Source organism: Kogia breviceps, chromosome X (assembly GCF_026419965.1).
Source record: "Kogia breviceps isolate mKogBre1 chromosome X, mKogBre1 haplotype 1, whole genome shotgun sequence".
NCBI lineage: Eukaryota > Metazoa > Chordata > Mammalia > Artiodactyla > Physeteridae > Kogia > Kogia breviceps.
The window spans coordinates 26,045,265-26,070,629 of NC_081330.1; positions in this window are offsets into that span (position 1 = coordinate 26,045,265).

A 25,365-nucleotide genomic window follows, 5' to 3' on the forward strand; every position below is an offset into this window, starting at 1 on the left:
TATTGGTGACAACAAGAAAGACGAATAAAAGAATAAACAGTGATACAGCTTTTTTGGTCTTTTTTCTATATTTCTATTTCCAATTGCTTGAGCATAATCCATGCTCTTGACATAATGCCAAATCCACTGCTCACATTTAAAAATTTATCATTACACTGATTTCTTATATGCTAAAAAGCAAATCCAGACTAATTTCAATCCTATCAGTAAATTGATCAGTGTGTCAAAAAAGAACAAAACAAATGTCCATTGGAGTTGACAGACATCACTAAGGTTAAGTCATATAAACCATTCAATTTCATCGTGCATTAATTCTAAATGCCAGCATTTATATTCATTAAATGGAGGATTCCTCTTAAGATATTTAAAGAAATCTAACTATTTTTTCTTTGGCATAGGTACTCTTGCTTAATAACTGATGGATTTGTGACTTAAAAGATTTTCAGGCATAACCACCAAATAGAAATACTATGCTAGCCTCGGGCCTTTCTTTAAAAACAGAACCAATGCCTCTACAAAACATCCGAGTACTTAACACAATATGCAATCTCATGTATTACTAGTAATCTATGTTTTGCCTACCCAGCAATTATTCTCTTCTTATTTCTTGTTACTAATTCCCAATTTTTTCAGTTATTGGGTGGCCAAATGCTTCAGGGATTGCCCTCTCCACTCTCAAGGGGGTACATTGTAATTAGTCTAAGCCAATCAAGGTAATCCTATTTCTCTTCTCAGAGAAATATAAGGGTAGGTGTTCTGGGACAGGTTTACTTACAAAAAAGGATTTGCAAAACAAATATGTGAGAATTCGATGCCTGGATCACAAAATACCACAACCATTTTGCAAATACCAGTAACCAAATTGCTAAGGATGGCAGAACAGAAGGAATGAACTTGGGTTCTTACTGACATTATAGAGTCTCTTAATTAACAAATCCTTGGCAGCTCATAGTTTCATATTTCTTAAGTGAGATAGTAAAATGTCCTTACTGTTTTAGCTGCTTACAGTATTTTTTATAAATGCAGCTACAAGAATCCTGATAAATATATTTAAGTAAAAGAAGATATCAAACAAACAAATAGAAAATATTATAGCCTCTGCTCTCAAAATGATACATTTCTACTTGAAAGTTTGGGAATCTTGCTTTCTTTCCTATTATAGCATATAAAGGACACTAAAACTTTCTAATTTACTTATTTATGTCAATAGTTCCAAATAGAAATATCTTCATTGCCTTTGACGCTGAAGCACCTGTTAACTTTTAACCAAATATTAATTATTTGCTTGAATGTTTTTTCTATACCATCCCACATATTCAGCATTAATGAATTTTATATGCAATTTACTAAAATGACCAGCTATTTTGGAGTTCTGTATAATTTATCACATAGACACAGCTCCAAAGTACTTTGTATCATCTTATATTTAATTCGCAGAAACTAAAAACAGTAATATATTATGTCACCAGATAAGAACATCATGAGTTATGAACAGAGAGTGCCAGGTTCCTCAAATGACAGCTCAAGACATCCACCTAATTTTTTTCATGGGGATTAGGTGTGGGTTTCACTCTCAGCCAAGGGCCTCAGTTAGATCATTCTATATTCCCCAGTAGGAGGGATTCTCAGAAATTAGACCGAGGTTGTCAACTGACTTAAAGCCATCCTGGCTCAGAACTCTGGAATCTCCCTTTGATACTCTTTTCTCCACCTCTTCATTGGACAAGTCTCAAATCTAGTCAGTCTTCAAGTTCATTTTTTCATAGATTATTTGCTGAACACCATGCTGGATGCTGGGTTTTTAGTAGTGTACAAGATACACGAAATTCTGGTCTCCTTAAGTTTACAGACAAGTGCTGTCATCCTGTCTCTAGTGTTATACTCTCTACCATCATTCTAGTATAGACACTTTTGTGCCCTCCATACAGTCTCTTGATTAACCAATATATTACAGAAACTTGGAGAAGGTTTTGATAGACAATACAGGGTAGAGTTTGGAATTTTTTAAAAGATTAATTTACTAGCAAATCTCTTGATCACAGATTCAAGACTCTTTAAAATTTCACCCAATTCTACATGTCCAAAATGTTTTTTCCAACACCATCCTACACAAGCCATGGCATTAGTCAGGCTGGGCTATTTGTTATTCTCAGAATTGGCCACAGGCGTTTGTGATATACTGAATTGTAACTCAAACTGGCTTTATCATAGAAATAAATCACACTGGCAGTTAGGTATTGGTGAAATATTGCTCTAAGTAGATATATTGAGTATATTGTTGGTTAAATCTTTAAAACTTAAACACCAAGCACTTAGAACATCGGAACTCAGAACTCATTTTGCCATAGAAACAAACCATTCCATTATAAATGAAATTCTGGAGCACAAGTACTTTCTAAGTTAGGTATTAAATGCTTGTTCATGCAAAATGTCACCATTTTGATCTTTGAAAAGATTAAATATCACTATTTCTACTTTGACTATATTTTTGTAAAAGTACATGTTACCACTAAGCCTGGGGAAATGCTCAATAGTGTTCTGGAACAGTCTACCATGAGCTTGTTTTATTATGCTTTGCCTCTTCCTTTCAAAGCTTAAAATTCTCTCAAACTTAGTTAACTAACATATTCCATTAAATGCTCTCGAAGTAATTAGAATTTTACTATCTTTGCAAGGCCAAGATTAAACTGATTTATTCAGAAGGAAGAAACTTTGCTATCAATGAATGTTACAACCATTTCCCACTCAGCTATTTTGATAAAATGTTTCCATACTTGTTCCTTTCATATGCTGTATTTCTTTGCCATAGTTTTAATTTCTGACGGAGAATAACTCAGGGTATTTGAATAAAGAAGAAGTACTCACCTCTGGGGTAACAGAAAAGCGGAAATGGTTTTGCTACAAGGGCTCCTTTGTTTAAAAATTGACCTAAAAGCTCTTTCTGACCTTAGTAAAGTTCAAGTCATGGAAAACTCCAAGGATATGAAACACAACTCTCTGTGAATGTTTAAATATAGAGAGTGGGAATCTTCCTAGTCATCTCTATTCACTAGTCCCCCAGAAAGACATATGAAATCCCCAACCTGGTTTTGCTTGATAAAGGCAGCAGATTCTTTCATACTGAGTAATCCCATCTGGAAACTACCTTTGCCTCCAGTCACAATCCTCCCGCTAGCATCCTGCAGAAGAGTTTCTAGCTCTCATGCACTTGGAGTTTGTCCTTACATTCCCACCCCTCCCCCACTAAAGACTCAAATAAGCACCAGGAAGCACTTATGTAAATAGCAACTCGTCAGATTCCATCCTGAAACAGAATTCTTATGATTCCAAATCCATTCTCCTGCCCACCTCCTAACATATGTCTTTAAATTCACTTATCTGAGAGCACCATGAGTAAGCATGCTGTTTTCACAGATAAGTTTGTGTAAGAGGATTAAGAAATCTTCATATTTTGTCTCAGAGCAGTAAAAAGTAACAGGGAAGATTTGTCTCAATTCTTCAAATAAATTCGCTTTTTGCCTCTTTACCAATTCATGTCAACAATAGTTAATGTTTATTTTATTTATATCATTTTATTTTATCCCATTTCATATAATTTCCTTAATGCATAGCTCAGAATAAGGACATTTTAATAAGTTCTGTCTTTATTCATTAAGAGAGAGCCTCATTATAAATTTCCAAATTCTTCCTGAACCAATAACTTTCACTAAACTCAGAGACGGGTTGTAGGCTATTTTCATGTGACACCACTTCAACTGGCAAAAAATAGAAAAAAAAATCAATACATTCACCAATTGCTTGATACATACAATACCCCAGTAAATCAGATAGAAAATAATGAGTGACAAGAATCTCTGTGTTTTAGGAGACAGATATGTGAGAAATGTGAGGTGACTGATTGGAAGCAGGTGAAAGTTTGGAGGAATGGTTTGAAAAAAGCAAAAGGAATACCTACTTTTCCAACCAATCTGCTGAGTAACAGTTTATTTAAATTTGTAAAAATTTTATTGTGGTTAAGAACACATAACATGAGATCTACCCTCTTACTAGATTTTTAAGTGTACAACATAGTATAATTGTCTAACTGAGATTCTTAATTAAAGAAACCTACTACAGTGAGTGAGGAGAACTGTGAACATATCATCCACCTATGTCATAAGGATGGGGTAGGTATGTGAATCTATGTAGAGACTTTTGAACAGGTCTACTGATTGTGGTGGGTAGACATCTAAATGATCAAAGTGCTTAAACCATATTTTAAGTCTCATCTTTCACTGGAGTCAAAAGTGTTGGATTTTAGTTACAGGTCTGGCACTTACTAGAAAAAATATATTACTTGTTAATGTGTTAAAAAATTATTTATTGGTAAATTCTATACTTATAATGAAAAGTGTTTGTGGAAGAACGTTATTTAATCTGGCCATCAACACAGTTTCATTGTATGTTTATTGTAATTTTAATTCATTGATGAACTCAAGTCAATAAGAATGCAGTAAATTCCTATTATGTACAAATATGTACTGAGTACTGAGGGTGAGTGAAAGAAAATGCACAGAGATGGCAAGACATAGTTTTTGCCCTCCAGGGGCAAAAGAAGAGATATTGGAAGAGATATTCAACTCATTGTTACAGAAAGCAGAATGAAAGAAATGCTGTAAATGAGAATACGAAACATGATATGGAATTAACGTCTATTTTTATGGTAGAGTTATCTATGTATATCTTATTAACCCCACTCAGAACTACATTTTACACCCTTTGAGGCCAAAATATGGGTATTATACTTATTTTGGATTTCCAACAGTGCCTTTCACATAACGGGATGTTAATAAATATCCATTGAATTGTAAACTGCACTCTAATTGTGTGCTCTTGAAAACACCACAGAAGGCTGTTTTGCTCTTTATAGGGATGCTACAATCTGTGGTGTAGCTTAAATTTTATGAGTTTGTTTATTTGAGTGTGCAGAAAAATATACAATATATTAACTTTACAAATCTTGTTTAAGAAATAATTAGAAAAAAAGAAATAATTAGGAAGGAAATCAACAGTAAGTTATAAAGTCAACTGCCACCATCCAACTTTGAACCAGTCACTTTCCCTATCTTGACCTCAGTTTCTCCACTTGGGTCCTTCCATATCCAGCAATATGTGACTCCCTCCCTTGACTGCAAGTTTTTCTCAAGCTACTTCCTCATTTCTTTGCTTCTCAGCAACCTTTCTTGAAACTGGGCTAATATTCACTATTTTCTTAAAATAATAGCTAATATTCTTCACCTTGCAGTCTTTCACCAAACCCAATTTGGTTGAGGTTTTCTTCCCACCATTCCACTGAATCTACTCTTGTCAAGGTGAAACAATGACCTACGTTTTATGAAAACCAATGGTTACCTCTCTGTCCTCATCTTCTGTACCTCTCAGCAGCATTAAGCAGTTGATCTCTATCTCGTCCTTGAAAGTCAGTCTTCATTTGTCCTCCATGACACCTCACTCTTGGCTTCCTTCCTAGTTCTCCAGCTTCTCCTCAGATTCCTTTCCTTGTTCTGCCTCCTCTAATTGAGTGCCTTGCACTCATTCCTAGAATGCTGGCTCATTTATGTCTATACTTTCATACTATGTGATTTCAACAAACCCAATGGCTCTAAATAGCACTACATACCAAGGATTCTTCTTTTTATATCTTCATTTCTGAACACCATACTTTTACATAAAACTTCATGCTTGACATCTCTAGTTTATGCCTAATAGGCCACTGCAAGTTAATTTGTCCAAAACAGAAGCCTAACCCAGGGCAATTCTCTCAAGGCTGCATTAACTTTCTCCTCACTATTCACCTCCATAGTGTTGATGACTAACTTACTATAATATTCTTTTACAAACTGAAAATTTTGAAAGTGGAATTTACCATAAAATAACTTTCTAAGCATACTGCCAAGAAACTCACTTTTTTCCTAGTAAGTAACAGATCCGTTTTCAGCTGTGAAATTTCCATTTTTTTCATAGTTTATAATTCTCTGCTGAGAACTACTCTCTTCCCATTCATTTTAAGAGTATCCACCTTTTCCTCATGGAGCATGCTTATAATAGCTGCTTTGAAGGCTTTATTTTATAATTCCATCATCTGGGTCATTTTAGGATTAGCATCTGTTTTCTTTTCCCTTCAGAACTGGCCACCTTGTCCAGGCTGTTTATGGCAAATAATTCGGGACTATAACTTAGATTTTGAATATTATGTTGTAAGACTCTGGGTCCTGTTAAAGTTTTCTGGAGACTCTTGATTTTGGTTTTGTTTTTGTTTTAGCTGACAATCAAGCTGGTTATGTTTACATTGTAAGTTGTTTCTCATTTTAATGTAGGCAATGGTTCCAATGTCTGGTTTTCAAAGCCTTTGTTACACACTTCAGATTTATCCTGCACATGAACATCTCAGTGGTTAGTCTGGAACTTGGGTGGCACTGTGTATTGCAGTTCCATCCTTAAAGGCTTTGTTATGTTTCTTTGGGTCTGTTCTATGTATGCATAGGGGAACACTGGGGAAGTGCCTCGGACTTGATTAATTAATACACAGAATTTGGAGACCCCTATTTTAGTTCTATATTCTTTAAGATACCTCCTCCCGGGATTCCCAGAGAATCAGACTTGGAAGGCTAGTGGGGTTTGACTGCAGGTCTTCAACAGGACTGGGGGGAAACAGAGACTTCACCCTTGGAGGGCACACACAAACTAGTAGTGCACATCAAGACCTGGAGGAAGGAGCAGTGACCCCATAGGAGCCTGAATCAGACCTACAAGCTAGTGTTGGAGGGTCTCCAGCAGAGGCAGGGGGTGGTTGTGGCTCACCGCAAGGAAACTGGCAGCAGAAGCTCTGGGAAGAACTCTCTGGCATGAGCCCTCTTGGAGCCTGCCATTAGCCCCACCAAAGAGCCTGTAGGCTCCAGTGCTCAGTCTCCTGAGGCCAAAAAACCAAGAGAAGGAACCCAGCCCCACCCAACAGCAGACAAGTGGAATAAAGTTTTACTGAGCTCTGCCCACCAGAGAAACACCCAGCTCTAGCCACCACCAGTCCCTTCCACCAGGAACCTTGCACAAGCCTCTTAGATGGCCTCATCCACCAGAGGGCAGACAGCAGAAGCAAGAAGAACTACAATCCTGCAGCCTGTGGAACGAAAACCATATTCACAGAAAGACAGACAAAATGAAAAGGCAGAGGACTAAGTACCACATGAAGGAACAAGATAAAATCTCAAAAAAACAACTAAATGAAGTAGAGATAGGCAACCTTCAAGAAAGGCTTCAGAATAATGATAGTAAAGATGATCCAGGACCTCAGAAAAAGAATGGAGGCAAAGATCGAGAAGATGCAAGAAATGTTTAAAAAAGACCTATAAGGATTAAAGAACAAACACCTAGAAGAATTGAAGAACAAACAAACAGAGATGAACAATACAATAACTAAAATGAAAACTACACTAGAAGGAATCAATAGCAGAATAACTGAGGCAGAAGAATGGATAAGTGGCCTGGAAGACTGAATGGTGGAAATCACTGCTGTGGAACAGAATAAAGAAAAAAGAATGAAAAGAAATTAAGACAGCTTAAGAGATCTCTGGGACAACATTAAATGCACCAACATTCGTATTATAGGGGTCCCAGAAGAAGAAGAGAGAGAGAAAGGACCAAGAAAATATTTGAAGAGACTATAGTCGAAAATTTCCCTAACATGGGAAAGGAAATAGCCACCCAAGTACAGGAAGCACAGAGAGTCCCAGGCAGGATAAACCCAAGGAGAAACACACCGAGACACACAGTAATCAAATTGACCAATTAAAGACACAGAAAAATTAGTAAAAGCAACAAGGGAAAAATGACAAATAGGGGAACTTCCATAAGGTTAACAGCTAATTTCTCAGCAGAAGCTGTACAAGCCAGAAGGGAGTGGCATGATATACTTAAAGTGATGAAAGGGAAGAGCTTAAAACCAAGATTACTCTACCCAGCAAGGATCTCATTCAGATTTGATGGAGAAATCAAAAGCTTTACAGACAAGCAAAAACTAAGAGAACCCAGCACCACCAAAACAGCTCTACAACAAATGCTAAAGGAACGTCTCTAAATGGGAAACACAAGAGGAGGAAAAGACCTACAAAAACAAACCCCAAACAATTAAGAAAATGGCAATAGGAACATATACATCAATAATTACCTTAAATGTGAATGGATTAAATGCTCCAACCAAAAGACACAGGCTCAATGAATGGATACAAAAACAAGACCCATATACATGCTGTCTACAAGAGATCAACTTCAGACCTAGGGACACATACAGACTGAAAGTGTAGGGATGGAAAAAGATATTCCATGCAAATGGAAATCAAAAGAAAGCTGGAGTAGTAATCCTGATATCAGATAAATTAGACTTTAAAATAAAAATTGTTAAAAGAGACATGGAAGGATACAACATAATGATCAAGGGATCAATCCAAGAAGAAGATATAACAATTATAAACATATATGCACCCAACCTGGAGCACCTCAATACATAAGGCAAATGCTAACAGCTATAAAGGAGAAAATCAACAGTAACACAATAAGAGTGGGGGACTTTAACACCTCACTTATACCAATGGACAGATCATGCAGACAGAAAATTAATAAGGAAACACAAGCTTTAAGTGACACAATAGGCCAGATAGATTTAATAGATATTTATAGGACATTCCATCTGAAAACAGCAGGTTACACTTTCTTCTCAAGTGCACACGGAACATGCTCCAGAATAGATCACATCTTGGGTCACAAATGAAGCCGCAGTAAATTTAAGAAAATTGAAATCATATCAAGCATCTTTTCTGACCACACGCTATGAGATTAGAAATCAATTACAGGGAAAAAATGTAAAAAACACAAACATAGGGAGGCTAAGCAATATGTTACTAAATAACCAAGAGATCACTGAAGAAATCAGAGAGGAAATCAAAACATATCTAGAGACAAAATGACAATGAAAACATTACAATCCAAAACGTATGGGATGCAGCAAAAGCAGTTCTAGGAAGGAAGTTTATAGCAACACAATCCTACCTCAAGAAACAAACAAACAAAAATCTCTAATAAACAATCTAACCTTATACCTAAAGGAACTAGAGAAAGAAGAACAAACAAAACCCAAAGTTAATAGAAGGCAATAAATCATAAAGATCAGAGCAGAAGTAATTGAAATAGAAGCAAAGAAAACAATAGCAAAGTTTAATAAAATTAAAAGCTGGTTCTTTGAGAAGATAAACAAAATTGATAAACCTTTAGCCAGACTCATCAAGAAAAAGAAGGAGAGGACTCAAATCAATAAAATTAGAAATGAAAAAGGAGAAGGTACAATTGACACAGCAGAAATACAAAGCATCATAAGAGACTTCTAGAAGCAACTCTATGCCAAAAAAAATGAACAACCTGGAAGAAATGGACAAATTCATAAAAAGGTATAACCTTCCAAGACTGAACCAGGAAGAAACAGAAAATATGAACAGACAAATCACAAGTAATGAAATTGAAACTGTGACTAAAAATATTCCAAAAAACAAAAGTCCAGGACCAGATGGCTTCACAGGTGAATTCTATCAAACATATAGAGAAGAGCTAACACCCATCCTTCTCAAACTCTTCCAAAAAATTGCAAAGGAAGGAACACAACCAAACTCCTTCTATGAGGCCCTCATCACCCTGATACCCAAATCAGACAAAGATACTACAAAAAAAGAAAATTACACACCAATATGACTGATGAATATAGATGCAAAAATCCTCAACAGACTACTAGCAAACAGAATCCAATAACACATTAAAAGGATCAAACATCATGATCAAGTGGGATTTATCCCATGATGCAAGGATTCTTCAAATCAATCAATGTGATTCACAAATCAGTCAATGTGATTCACCATATCAATCAATCAATGTGATTCACCACATTAACAATCAATGTGGTTCACCATATTAACAATCAATGTGGTTCACCATATTAACAAATTGAAGAATAAAAACCATATAATCATCTCAATAGATGCAGAAAAAGCATTTGACAAAATTCAACACCCATTTATGATAAAAACCCTCCAGAAAGTAGGCATAGAGGGAACTTACCTCCATATAAAAAAGGCAATACATGACAAACCCACAGCCAACATTGTTCTCATGGTGAAAAACTGAAACTATTTCCTCTAAAATCAGGAACAAGACAAAGATGCCCACTCTCACCACTATTATTCAACACAGTTTTGGAAGTTTTAGCCACAGCAATCAGAGAAGAAAAAGCAATAAATAGAATATAAATTGGAAAAGAAGTATGGCTGTCACTGTTTGTATATGACATGATACTAGACATAGAGAATCCTAAAGGTGCTACCAGAAAACTACTAGAGCTAGTCAATGAATTTGGTAAAGTAGCAGGATACAAAATTAATACACAGAAATCTCTTGCATTCCTACACACTAACAACGAAAAATCTGAAAGAGAAATTAAGGAAAGACTCCCATTTACCACTTCAACAAAAACAATAAAATACCTAGGAATAAACCTACCTAAGGAGACAAAAGATCTGTATGCAGAAAACAATATGACACTGATGAAAGAAATTAAAGATGATACAAACAGATGGAGAGATATACCATGTACTTGGACTGGAAGGATCAATATTGTGAAAATGCCTATACTACCCAAAGCAATCTACAGATTCAATGCAATCCCTAACAAGCTACCAAGGGCATTTTTCACAGAACTAGAGCAATGAATTTAACAATTTGTATGGAAACACAAAAGACCCCGAATAGGCAAAGCAATCTTGAGAAAGAAAAATGGAGCTGGAGGAATCAGGCTCTCTGACTTCAGACTATACTACAAAGCTACAGTCATCAAGACAATATGGTACTGGCACAAAAACAGAAACATAGATCAATGGAACAAGATAGAAAGCCTAGAGATAAACTCACACACCTATGGTCAATTAATCTATGACAAAGGATGCAAGGATATACAATGGAGAAAAGACAGTCTCTTCAATACGTGGTGCTGGGAAAACTGGACAGCTACATGTAAAAGAATGAAATTAGAACACTCCCTGACACCATACACAAAAATAAACTCAAAATGGATTAAGGACCTAATTGTAACACTGGACACTACAAAACTTTTAGAGGAAAACATAAGTAGAACACTCTGACATAAATCACAGCAAGATGTGTTTTGACTCACCTCCTAGAGTACTGGAAATAAAAACAAAAATAAAGAAATGGGACCTAATGAAACTTCAAAGCTTTTGTACAGCAAAGGAAACTATAAACTAGATAAAAAGACAACCCTCAGAATGGGAGAAAATATTTGCAAACAAATCAATGGACAAAGGATTAATCTCTAAAATTTATAAAGAGCTCATGAAGCTCAATATTTAAAAAACAAATAACCCAGTCAAAAAATGGGAAGAAGACCTAAATAGACATTTCTCCAAAGAAGACATACAGCTGGACAAGAGGCACATGGCAAGCTGTTCAACATCACTAATTATTAGAGAAATGCAAATCAAAACTACAATGAGGTATCACCTCACACCAGTTAAAATGGGTATCATCAGAAAATCTACAAACAACAAATGCTAGAGAGAGTGTGAAGAAAAGGGAACTCTCTTGCACTGTTGGTGGGAATGTAAATTGATACAGCCACTATGGAGAAAAGTATGGTGGTTCCTTAAAAAACTAAAAATAGAATTACTATATGACCCAGCAATCCCACTACTGGACATATATCCTGAGAAAACCATAATTCAAAATGAGACATGTACTCCAATGTTCACTGCAGCACTACTTACAATAGCCAGGACATGGAAACAACCTAAATGGCCTTCAACAGACAAATGGATAAAGGATATGTGGCACATATATACAATGGAATATTACTCAGCCATTAAAAGGAACAGAATTGGGTCATTTGTAGAGATGTGGATGGATCTAGAAACTGTCATACAGAGTGAAGTAAGTCAGAAAGAGAAAAACAAATACCGTATATTAACGCATATATGTGGAACCTAGAAAAATGGTACAGATGAACCGGTTTGCAGGGCAGAAATAGAGACACAGATGTAGAGAATAAACGTATGGACACCAAGGGTGGAAAGTGGGTAGCGGGATGAATTGGGATATTGAGATTGACATATATACACTAATATCTATAAAATAGATAGCTAATAAGAACCTGCTGTATAAAAGAAATAATAAAATCTCCCCCCCAAAAAAGATACCTCCTCCCATCTCTTCAGATCACAAGGGTTCCTTTTGCAGGTTCCTCTAACCAGAGAGGCAGGTTTACTCTCAGGGCTGTAGGTGTCCATATTGCCTGCTTTTCTGCCACTACAGTTATGCAGCTTCTTGTCTGGACTTGCCTTGTAGCAAGGCCATGGGTGAAAAGAAAAGAACTGAAAAAGGAAAGAACTGAAAAAGGAAAGAAGAGCAGGGAAGATTTCTTTCTTTTAAAGAAAGAAAGAGAGAGAGAGAGAGAGAGAGAAAGAAAAAGAAAGAAAGAAAGGAAGGAAGGAAGGAAGGAAGGGAGGGAGGGAGGAAGGAAGGAGTAAAAGAAAGAAAGAAAGAGAAAAAGAAAGAAAGAGAAAAAGAAAGAAAAAGAAAGAGGGAAAGAAAGAAACAAAGAGAAAGAGAGTGAGAGAGAAAGAAAGAAGGAAAAGAAAGAAAGGAAGGAAGGGAGAAAGGAAGAAAGAAAAAGAAAGAAAGGTAACCAACTCAGGGATTCTTCACACACTTTCAGACTTACAGGATCCCCTTTTCATAGTCCTCTGGCTAGAAAGAGATGGTTTCTCTCAGAGTTCTTGCTGTCTGCACTCAACATGCAGTTCTGGGACTTGGTTCACCCTTGAGTTAAAGCTGGGCAATAAAGAAGGAAAAAAAACTTTAAAGCAGTAAAATAAAAACCTTCCTGCCATTGTTTACTTTTCAGCATCTTCAGGCAGTTGCTTTTTGTATCCTGCCCAGTAGTTTTAGTTGAAATTATTTGGAGAAATAGACTCTAGTGACTTACCCCATCTTAGCCAGCAGCAGAAGTGCCACTATCTTCTTCATTCATTCTGTTTTACTTATTTTCTGTCTCTTCCTATTAAAATGTAATGTCCATATAGGCTCTCATATTCACTGCTGAATTCACAGTGCCAAGAACAATGCTTAGCAAATAGTGAGTTCTCAATATATATTTGTTGAATGCATTCATTAGCTAATTAATGTGCATTTTTCTTTTCTTCCATTGACTTTCTTCTAGAAAGATGCCAACTATTGGAATATGGGTTTTAGGACCTCTCAAGATCTTAGCTTACTTAATTATGCTGTTTCCCTTTGCATGGAAAGTAGAACTTCTATGATATTCAATTCAAGGGAATGGAAGTTAAGTTAGAGGGTCACTTGATAATTTTTATGGAAGGGGTACAAAAATGAAATAAAACTGAGCTGCTACCTTGTCTAGGCCCTAAATCAACCTCACTCTGCTTCTATTAGCAATACATATATTGCAAATGTTCATGAAAGTAACTCAAGATCCCTAGAGAATTTCAAAAATTCTAACAACATTTTCTTAAAATCAGTTCTCAGAAGCCAGCATCTTAGTAAAATACGCTTTAACAACTTAAACTTTATATAAGTTGCAATTTACCAGTTCTGAACTTTCCTTTGTAAGGTATTAAAATGGCGTGTAATTTAAAGGAAAGAACACTGTGCCTATCTTTGTCCTTGTTATGCACTGAGACAATTGAATTGACTTTCCATGGGCACACACTGATCATTAGGCTAGCAGTAGAGCAAGAACGAAATGAACTGAACTTAATGAGTGGCTGGCCATTTGAGAAATGCAGCACTTCTAGTAGCAAGTATCGTAGGACAGTATCAACAAATCTTTTCCAGTATCTGATGGATGAACATACCATCCAAGCAGTCACAAAAATGCTTGAAAGTCCAGAGGCTGAAAGGACCCAGAGCACCTAGATGGAAACACAGTACAGGGTTCTTCTACTTTTAACTCTTCAGCTGTCTCTTTCAGGGCTTAGCTAATTCATATGAACTATTTCTGGAACTCTAGTGGTGAACTTTAAGATATAGATCTAAAGTAGTGCTGCCCATAATATAAACGGACAATATAATTTATAGTCTAAATAAAGACAGAAAGAAGGTGCTATTGATAAAGAATAAAGAAAGAAAGGAAGTGCTATTGATAATTCTGGTAGGAAAACGGGAACAAACTTAGGATCCTCCTGGACAAACCAGGATGTGTGGTTTGTACAATATAGAAGGTACGATGTACCATCTATAAAATTGGTCCGGTTAAACTTACTGAATTTACAGCAAGTACATTCCAAAACTTATTAGCAATAAAAAAATTCTATTGACTATATTAAAAACCACAATCCTAATGATACTCAAAACAGAGAAAGCAAAAAATAAAATGTTGTTATTGTAGGTAGGGATCCAAAACTTTACCTTCAAGACTGACGATTAAATAAATAAAAGACTAAGAATTATTCCTGACTTAACAGTATGAATTGTCTTTCAGATTAACCAAATAGTCTTCATTTATGAGTAAAAGTTCTTCCTCTCAATAGATTTCTTGCTAATACATGTGGAAGAAATGCTAGAATTAGAAAAAATAATTATTTTGCCATCCCTAATGATTTATTCAAGCAATAATCATCAATGAAATCATTAGATGAAAATTTTTTGGAAAATTCCGTAACAGAGGAATTACACTGGTATCATCTGAACCCACTAAATACTCGGTATCACTAAGTGTAAGAAAACAAGGCATTATCTGCCTCTTGATATGATGCAAAATGAATTGTATACCACCACCTATGATGTACCAAAAAGAGTTGAATCTAGAGGTAATCAAGCCTTAATAGATGATTTATTTAAAGAAAATAAGGGGATAGAGGAATAAGTTAAAAAAAATCACAGGGAAGCAAAAACATCTAGATTATGAGATATATTACAAGATGACAGAGCTTGACTCTTCAACAAGTCATTAGGATGAAGAAAGAAAAAAAAAACAAGGAAGGGAGGAACATTCTTGATTAAAAATGTAAAAGACATTAAACAAAATACAGTGTGTTGGATTCTCATTCAACAAAACAAATTCAATAGATATTATCTTAGGCAATCAGCTATTTGAGTCATGACCAATATAAGGTATATACAATCCTGCTGATACATTTTATTTACCTCCCCTAATCCATGCTCTATTCGTTTTCTACCCATGGAGGGTGACTTATATAGCTTACATTAAAAGGTACTGTTACTCTCAGTTTCCCATTTGGTTAATCCAGTGGGATGTGCTACCTCAAGACCAGAGGATTGGCCATGTTGGATGCATCCCTCCACCAAAGACAACTCCTTGTCAAATGGACCTAGGTGGCCAAACCATCCCAGTTTTCCTAGGATTCTCCCAGTTTCAGCACCCAAAGTCCCACATTCCAGGAAACTCCTCAGTCCTAGGAAAATTGGAATGGTTTATCCTCATGGGTGAATCTCTCCATTTAGCTAGATTCTCAAGATTCTGCTAATTGTTTCTCTTTCCTTGATCATTTAGGCCTAGTAGTGGTAATGGGTCCCTGATGTCATTAGCTCCAGAGTACTGCCTATCCCTCACTGTTTTTCCCAATCTTTCCCCTATGCATTTGTAAATAGTCCTTCTATTAAAGTTTGTTTAATCCTTTTTTGAGGGTGCTCTTTGATTTTTGCCCAGACCCTGAGTGTAAAATAAGGAAATTTTGTCAGTCTTCAAATGTGTGATAATGATATTTTGCTTATGTAAAGAAATATCCATGATTTTGAAGATGTAGACTGAAGGATATTGGAGTGAAATTATGAGATGCCTGGTATTTTCTTTAAAATATTTCACTAAAATAATCAGGGGTGTAGATAAAGCAGGAGTATAAAAACTTGGTAGTTCTAAAATATGGATTCGGGGTATGAGGAGGCTAATTTTACTGTTCTTAACATTGTGCATGTTTGAAATTTTTAAAAAACTAAAAATAAGTAATTCATACACTTGAGTTGCATGAGGAAAGTTATTAGTTAGTCATATTTAAGGAAAATATAAACTAAAAATGATTTTCAACATGTAAAGATATTTCTAGCCTTAGAAAAAGATTATATTGAATTAATCCAATTTTCTCCAAGACTCCTTATGACCAGGAAAAAATATGTGAAGAAATGTGAGTCAAGAATAGAGATTTAGACTTGAATAGAATGAAGGTCTATAGGGAATGTATCAATGGCGGGTAAAGTGTCTGACTGGACCTGCTTGATGTACTCACTACTTAAACCAATAAGTCTTGCTAAGAGGATTAGAGTGGCTTTTTTATTTTGGCCTCTGTTCTTAACAGTAATAACTGATGTCCACTCATAGCTATTTTTCATAGGCATCAAGGAAGAAAGCATTTTTAAAGGTAACAGATGTTCATTATTGAAAATTTGGAAATTACAAAGTACTATAAGAAAAAATAAAATTCCCCCTTAAGTTGATCACCATGTAACATTATTAATTCGTCAGTGTATTGCTATCTAGTCTTAAAAGTATTTTTATGTGTGTACACATAAGACACATATATTAAGCTCACATAAGTTATCATAGTGTAGTTATAGTTTTACTGCTTAAACCCAAATTTCATATAATAAATAAATTTAAAAATGATCAAATACAAATGTTATACTCTATTTCATATATATTCTATATTTTATTTAACAACTGACCTAATCTTGGGCATTAATATTGTTTCCAATTTTTTTCTTATAGTGTACTAAACACGCTTTTACATAAAACTTTGTATACCTATCTGATTATTTACTTAACATAAATTCCCCCAAATGGAATTTCTAGGTCATAAATATAACCAATTTTGAGGTTATTGATATATATTGAAAAGTTGCTTTCCAAAATGTTTTTAGCTTATCCTCCAGTAATACATGAGCATATCAATCTTATTCTGATGTAGTATTTAGATAGTTGTTTTGTTGTACTGTCTACTCAGTACTATTTTCTATCCTGTTTCTTCCAATTACTCCTGGCCAATCATAACATTTCATCTTCCTAGCAACAATGCTTGTTTCAATTGTCTTAAGAGGACAAATCAGATTCCTTCCTGTGGTTGATATAAATATGCTGGGTAAAACAAGCTTTCTATTTTTTTGTTTTAGACTCTGCTTTCTAGGTCATTATTATAGGCTTTCTTTTTTTTTTCTTGTTTTTTGTTTTTTTTAATTTTTGAATTTAAATTTATTTATTTTTTTATACAACAGGTTCTTATTAGTCATCAATTTTATACACATCAGTGTATACATGTAAATCCCAATCACCCAATTCATCTCAGCCTCATCCACTTCCCCCTGCGGCTTCCCCCCTTGGTGTCCATACGTTTGTTCTCTACATCTGTGTCTCAACTTCTGCCCTGCAAACCGGTTCATCTGTACCATTTTTCTACGTTCCACATAAATACTTTAATATACGATACTTGTTTTTCTCTTTCTGACTTACTTCACTCTGTATGACAGTCTCTAGATCCATCCATGTCTCAACAAATGACCCAATTTCGTTCCTTTTTATGACTGAGTAATATTCCATTGTATATATGTACCACAACCTCTTTATCCATTCATCTGACAATGGGCACTTAGGTTGTTTCCATGACTTGGCTATTGTAAAAAGTGCTGCAATGAACATAGGGATGCATGTGTATTTTTGAATCATGGTTTTCGCTGGGTATATGCCCAGTAATGGGATTGATGGATCATATGGTAATTCTATTTTTAGTTTTTTAAGGAACCTCCATACTGTTCTCCAGAGTGGCTGTATCAATTTACATTCCCACCAACAGTGCAAAGGGTTCCCTTTTCTCCACACCCTCTCCAGCATTTGTTGTTTGTAGATTTTCTTATGATGCCCATTCTAACGGGTGTGAGGTGATACCTCATTGTAGTTTTGATTTACATTTCTCTAATAATTAGTGATGTTGAGCAACCTGTCATGTGCTTTTGGACATCTGTATGTCTTCTTTGGAGAAATGTCTATTTAGGTCTTCTGCCCATTTTTTGATTGGGTTGTTTCTTTAATATTCAGCAGCATGAGCCATTTATATATTCTGGAGATTAATCCTTAGTCCATTGATTCGTTTGCAAATATTTTCTCCCATTCTGAGGGTTGTCTTTTCGTCTTGTTTATGGTTTCCTTTGCTGTGCAAAAGCTTTGAAGTTTCATTAGGTCCCATTTGTTTATTTTTGTTTTTATTTCCATTACTCTAGGAGGTGGATCAAAAAAGATCTTGCTGGGCTTCCCTGGTGGCGCAGTGGTTGAGAATCCGCCTGCTGATGCAGGAGACACGGGTTCGTGCCCTGGTCCGGGAAGATCCCACATGCCGCGGAGCAACTAAGCCCGTGAGCCATGGCCGCTAGGCCTGCGCGTCCGGAGCCTGTGCTCCGCAACGGGAGAGGCCACAACAGTGAGAGGCCCGCATACCGCAAAAAAAAAAAAAAAAAAAAGATCTTGCTGTGATTTATGTCAAAGAGTGTTCTTCCTATATTTTTCTCTAAGAGTTTTAGAGTGTCTGGTCTTACATTTAGGTCTTGAATCCATTTTGAGTTTATTTTCATGTATGGTGTTAGGGAATGTTCTAATTTCTTTCTTTTACATGTAGCTGTCCAGTTTTCCCAGCACCACTTATTGAAGAGACTGTCTTTTCTCCATTGTATATCCTTGCCTCCTTTGTCATACATTATTTGACCATAGGTGCATAGGTTTATCTCTGGGCTTTCTATCTTGTTCCATTGATCTATGTTTCTGTTTTTGTGCCAGTACCATATTGTCTTGATTACTGTAGCTTTGTAGTACAGTTTGAAGTCAGGGAGTCTCATTCCTCCCACTCCGTTTTTTTCCCCTCAGGACTGCTTTGGCTATTCGGGGTTTTTTGTGTCTCCATACAAATTTTAAGATTTTTTGTTCCAGGGGTTCCCTGGTGGCACAGTGGTTGAGAGTCTGCCTGCCAATGCAGGGGACACGGGTTCGTGCCCCGTTCCAGGAAGATACCACATGACGCGGAGCAGCTGGGCCCGTGAGCCATGGCCACTGAGCCTGTGCGTCCGGAGCCTGTGCTCCACAATGGGAGAGGCCACAACAGTGAGAGGCCCGCATACCGCAAAAAAAAAAAAAAAAAAAAAAAAGATTTTTTTTGTTCCAGTTCCATAAAAAATGACTTTGGTAATTTGATAGGGATTGCATTGAATCTGTAGATTGCTTTGCGTAGTATAGTCATTTTCACAATATTGATTTTTCCAATCCAAGAACATGGTATATCTCTCCATCTGTTTGTGTTGTCTTTAATTACTTTCATCACTGTCTTATAGTTTTCTGCATACGGGTCTCTTCTCTCCCTAGGTAGGTTTATTCCTAGATATTTTATGCTTTTTGTTGCAATGGTAAATGGGAGTGTTTCCTTAATTTCACTTTCAGAGTTTTCATCTTTAGTGTATAGGAATGCAAGAGATTTCTGTGCATTAATTTTGTATTCTACAACTCTACCAAATACATTGATTAGTTCTCGTAGTTTTTGGTGGCATCTTTAGGATTCTCTATGTATAGTATCATGTCATCAGCAAACAGTGACAGTTTTACTTCTTCTTTTACAATTTGTATTCCTTTTGTTTCTTTTACTTCTCTGATTGCCATGGCTAGGAATTCCAAAACTATGTTGAATAATAGTGGTGACAGTGGGCAACCTTGTCTTGTTCCTGATCTTAGGAAATGCTTTCAGTTTTTCACCACTGAGAATGATGTTTGCTGTGGGTTTTGTCGTATATGAGCTTTATTATATTGAGGTAGGTTCCCTCTATGCTCACTTTCTGAAGAGTTTTTACCATAAATGGGGGTTGAATTTTCTCAAAAGCTTTTTCTTCATCTATTGAGATGATCATATGGTTTTTCTTCTTCAATTTGTTAATATGGTGTATCACATTGATTGATTTGTGTATATTGAAGAATCCTTGCATCCCTGGGATAAATCCCACTTGATCATGGTGTATGATCCTTTTAATGTGTTGTAGGATTCTGTTTGCTAGTATTTTGTTGTGGATTTTTGCATCTATATTCATCAGTGATATTGGTTTGTAATTTTCTTCTTTTGAAGTATCTTTGTCTGGTTTTGGTATCAGGGTGATGGTGGCCTCATAGAATGAGTTTGGGAGAGTTCCTTCCTTTGCAATTTTTTGGAAGAGTTTGAGAAGGATGGCTGTTAGCTCGTCTGTAAATGTTTGATGGAATTCACCTGTGAAGCCATCTGATCCTGGACTTTTGTTTTTTGGAATATTTTTAGTCACAGTTTCAATTTCATTACTTGTGATTGGGCTGTTCATATGTTCTGTTTCTTCCTGGTTCCGTCTTGGAAGGTTATACCTTTCTAAGAATTTGTCCATTTCTTCCAGGTTGTCCATTTCATTGGCATAGAGTTGCTTGTAGTAGTCTCTTAGGATGCTTTGTATTTCCGCAGTGTCTGTTGTAACTTCTCCTTTTCATTTCTTTTTCATGGTTTATTTGAGATTTTTCTTGTTTCTTGAGGTAGGTTTGTATAGCTATAAACTTCCCTCTTAGAACTGCTTTTGCTGCATCCCATAGGTTTTGGGTCATCATGTGTTCATTGTCATTTGTCTCTAGGTATTTTTTGATTTCCTCTCCGATTTGTTCAGTAATCTCTTGGTTACTTAGTAACATATTGCTTAGCCTTCATGTGTTTCTGTTTTTTATGTTTTTTTCCCTGTAATTCATTTCTAATCTCATAGCGTTGTGGTCAGAAAAGATGCTTGATATTATTTTAATTTTCTTAAATTTACTGAGGCTTGATTTGTGACCCAAGATGTGATCTATCCTGGAGAATGCTCCGTGCGCACTTGAGAAGAAAATGTAATCAGTTGTTTTTGGATGGAATGTCCTATAAATATCAATTGAATCTATCTGGTCTATTGTGTCATTTAAAGCTTCTGTTTCCTTATTTTCATTTTGGATGATGTGTCCTTTGGTGTAAGTGAGGTGTTAAAGTCCCCCACTATTATTGTGTTACTGTCGATTTCCTCTTATAGCTGTGAGCAGTTGCCTTGCGCATTGAGGTGTTCCTATGTTGGGTGCATATATATTTATAATCGGTATATCTTCTTCCTGGATTGATCCCTTGATCATTAGGTAGTGTCCTTCCTTGTCTCTTGTAACATTCTTTACTTTAAAGTCTATTTTATCTGATATGAGTATACCTACTCGAGTTTTCTTTTGATTTCCATTTGCATGGAATATCTTTTTCCATCCCCTCACTTTCAGTCTGTATCTGTCCCTAGGTCTGAAGTGGGTCTCTTGTAGACAGCATATATATTGGTCTTGTTTTTGTATCCATTCAGCAAGCCTGTGTCTTTTATTTGGAACATTTTATCCATTCACATTTAAGGTAATTATTGATATGTATGTTCCTATGACAATTTTAATTCTTTTGGGTTTGTTTTTGTAGGTCCTTTTTTCTCTTGTGTTTCCCACTTAGAGAAGTTCCTTTAGCATTTGTTGTAGAGCTGATTTTGTGATGCTGAATTCCTTTAGCTTTTTCTTGTCTGTAACGCTTTTGATTTCTCCATCGAATCTGAATGAGATCCTTGCTGGGTAGAGTAATCTTGGTTATAGGTTCTTCCCTTTCATCACTTTAAGTATGTCATGCCAGTCTCTTCTGGCTTGTAGAGTTTCTGCTAAGAAATCAACTGTTAACCTTATGGGAGTTCCCTTGTACGTCATTTGTCATTTTTCCCTTGCTGCTTTCAATAATTTTTCTGTCTTTAATATTTGCCAGTTTGATTACTATGTGTCTCGGCATGTTTCTCATTGGGTTTATCCTAATGGGACTCACAGCACTTCCTGGACTTGGGTGGCTATTTCCTTTCCCAGGTTAGGGACGTTTTCAACTATAATCTCTTCAAATATTTTCTCTGCTACTTTATCTCTCTCTTCTCCTTCTGGAACCCCTATAATGTGAATGTTGTTGAGTTTAATGTTGTCCCAGGGGTCTCTTAGGATGTCTTTCTTTCTTTTCATTATTATTTCTTTATTCTCTTCCGCAGCAGTGAATTCCACCATTCTGCCTTCCAGGTCACTTATCCATTCTTCTGCCTCAGTTATTCTGCTATTGATTCCTTCTAGTGTAGTTTTCATCTCAGTTATTGTATTGTTCATCTCTGTTTGTTCTTTAATTCTTCTAGGTCTTTGTTAAACGTTTCTTGCATCTTCTGGATCTTTGCCCCCATTCTTTTCCGAGGTCCTGGATCATCTTCACTATCATTATTCTGAATTCTTTTTCTGGAAGGTTGCCTATCTCCACTTCTTTTAGTTGCTTTTCTGGGGTTTTATCTTGTTCCTTTGTTTGGTACATAGCTGTCTGCCTTTTCATCTTGTCTATCTTCCTGTGAATGTGGTTTTTGTTCCACAGGCTGCAGGATTTTAATTTTTCTTGCTTCTGCTGTCTGCCCTCTGGTGGATGAGGCTATCTAAGAGGCTTGTATAAGTTTTCTCCAAGCTTGCTATTTTAAGTGGAGTTGCTAAGCTGGAATTTCTGGCATTCATAATCAATACAACATCAAAATGTCCCATGAAAAAGTGTGGGGAGTACAGAAAGCAAAGCAGAGACATGACATGCAATTGTAAAGTCCAATAAACAAAGCATAGGAATCAATGTAATCAAGACAGAGGCCTTGGTTTCTTCTCTTCTGCTCAAAATTATTAAACTATATGCAAGTCACTTAACTTTGTCCTAAAAAGAAGTTCAATGATATGTAAGTAAATGCAATAATATTCAGCATGCAACAAGGTAAAATTTACAATGTCTGTCATCCAATCAAAAATTTATCAGTCATTCAAAGATGTAGAATAATATGACATATAATGAGGGGAAAATATCAATCAATCACTTGAAATCAACACAGAAATGACAAAGATGGTGACAGAATTAGTTGGACATTAATAGGGATGTGAACCCTGTTACTATAATTATATTCCTATGTTAAAAAAGGCACAGGGGAACAAAAAATATTAAGAAACGCAATATAAATTACTTTTAAAAAAGACCTTTCCACAAATTACAGTTGTGAAAAATACAAAACCTGGGACTTCCCTGGTGGTCCAGGGGCTAAGAATCCACACTCCCAATGTAGGGGGGCCCAGGTTCCCCTACCAGGAAGTAGATCCCATGTGCCAAAACTAAGAGTTTGCATGCTGCAAGTAAAGACCACACATGTCACAACTACAGATTCTGCATGCCGCAACTAACAAAGATCCTGCATGCCACAACTAAAGATCTCGCATGCTGCAACAAAAATATCCCTCGTGCCACAAAAAGATCCCACATGTGGCAAGGATTATCCCGAGTGCTGCAACTGAGACCTGGCACAGCCAGAAATAAATAAATTAATTAATTTAATTTAATGCAAAATCTAATATAAATTCTTAAAATGGCTTAACAACAGATTAGACATTGAAGAATAAAATAACAGTGAACTTGAATGTAAAACAATAGAATATAAAATGAAACACAAAGTGAAAATAGATAGGAAAAAATGAACAGAGCATCAATGACCTATCACAATTTCAAGTCACCTGATATACATTTCATTGAAGTCACTGAGAGGAAAGAAACAAAAGAAATATTTTAAATAAGTAACAATATTTGAATAAATAACAAATTTATCAAGTTTAATGAAAATTATAAGCCCACAGATACAACAGCTTTAAGGAACCATGAGCAAAAGTGTTATGAACAAAACTACATTAACACCACCTCATATGTTATCACCACGTCATAATCAAATGTTTTTAAAATGTGATAAATAAAAGAAACTTAAAAGCAGCCAGTGAAAAAACACACATATACAAAATAACAAAGATAAGAATGAAAGGATAGGGGGAAGATGGTGGAAGAGTAAGACGCAGAGATCACCTTCCACCCTACAGATACATCAGAAGTACATCTACACGTGGAACAACCCCTACAGAACACCCACTGAGTGCTGGCAAAAGACCTCAGACCTCCCAAAAGGCAAGAAACTCCCCACATACCTGGGTAGGGCAAAAGAAAAAAGAATAAACAGAGACAAAATAATAGGGAAGGGACCTGTGCCATTGGGAGGGAACTGTGAAGGAGGAAAGGTTTCCACACACTAGGAAGACCACTCGTGGGCAGAGACTGCAGGTGGCAGAGGGCAGAAGCTTTGGAGCCACAGAGGAGAGCAGAGCAACAGGGGTGCAGAGGGCAAAGTGGAGAGATTCCCGTACAGAGGATCGGTGCCGACTGGCACTCACCACCCCGAGAGGCTTGTCTGCTCACCCACCGGGATGGATGGGGGGCTGAGAGGTGAGGCTCGGGCTTCGGTCAGATTGCAGGGAGAGGGCTGGTGGCACAAACACAGCCTGAAGGGGTTAGTGCTCCATGGCTGGCTGGGAGAGAGTCTGGGGAAAAGTCTGGAACTGCCGAAGAGGCAAGAGACTCTTTCTTCCCTCTTTGTTTACTGGTGCATGAGGAGAGCGAATTAAGAGTGCTGCTTAAAGGAGCCTCAGAGTCGGGCGCAAGCCACGGCTAACAACATCGACCCCAGAGACGGGCACGAGACACTAAGGTGGCTGCTGCCACCACCAAGAAGCCTGTGTGCAAGCACAGGTCACTATCTACACCTCCCCTCCTGGGAGCCAGTGCAGCCCACGACTGCCAGGGTCCTTTGATCCAGGGACAACTTCCCCGGGAGAAGGCATAGTGCGCCTCAGGCTGGTGCAACGTCACGCCAGCCTCAGCCGCTGCAGGCTCACCCCACATCCGTACCCCTTTCTCCCCCAAGCCTGAGTGAGCCAGAGCCCCCAAATCAGCTGCTCCTTTAACCCCATCCTGTCAGCAAAGAACATACATCCTCCAGAGACCTACACGCAGAGGTGGGACCAAATCCAAAGCTGAGCCCCGGGAGCTGTGCGAACAATGAAGAGAAAGGAAAATTTCTCCCAGCAGGCTCAGAAGCAGCAGATTAAATCTACACAATCAACGTGATGTACCCTGCATTGGTGGAATACCTGAATAGACAACGAATCATCCCAAATTGAGGAGGCCGATTTTGAGAGCAAGATTTATTATTTTTCCCCTTTTCCTCTTTTTGTGAGTGTGTATGTGGAGGCTTCTGTGTAAGATTTTGTCTATATACCTTTGCTTTCACCATTTGTCCTAGCATTCTATCCATCCGTTTTTTTTACTTAAAAAAATATTTTTTCTTAATAATTATGTTTTA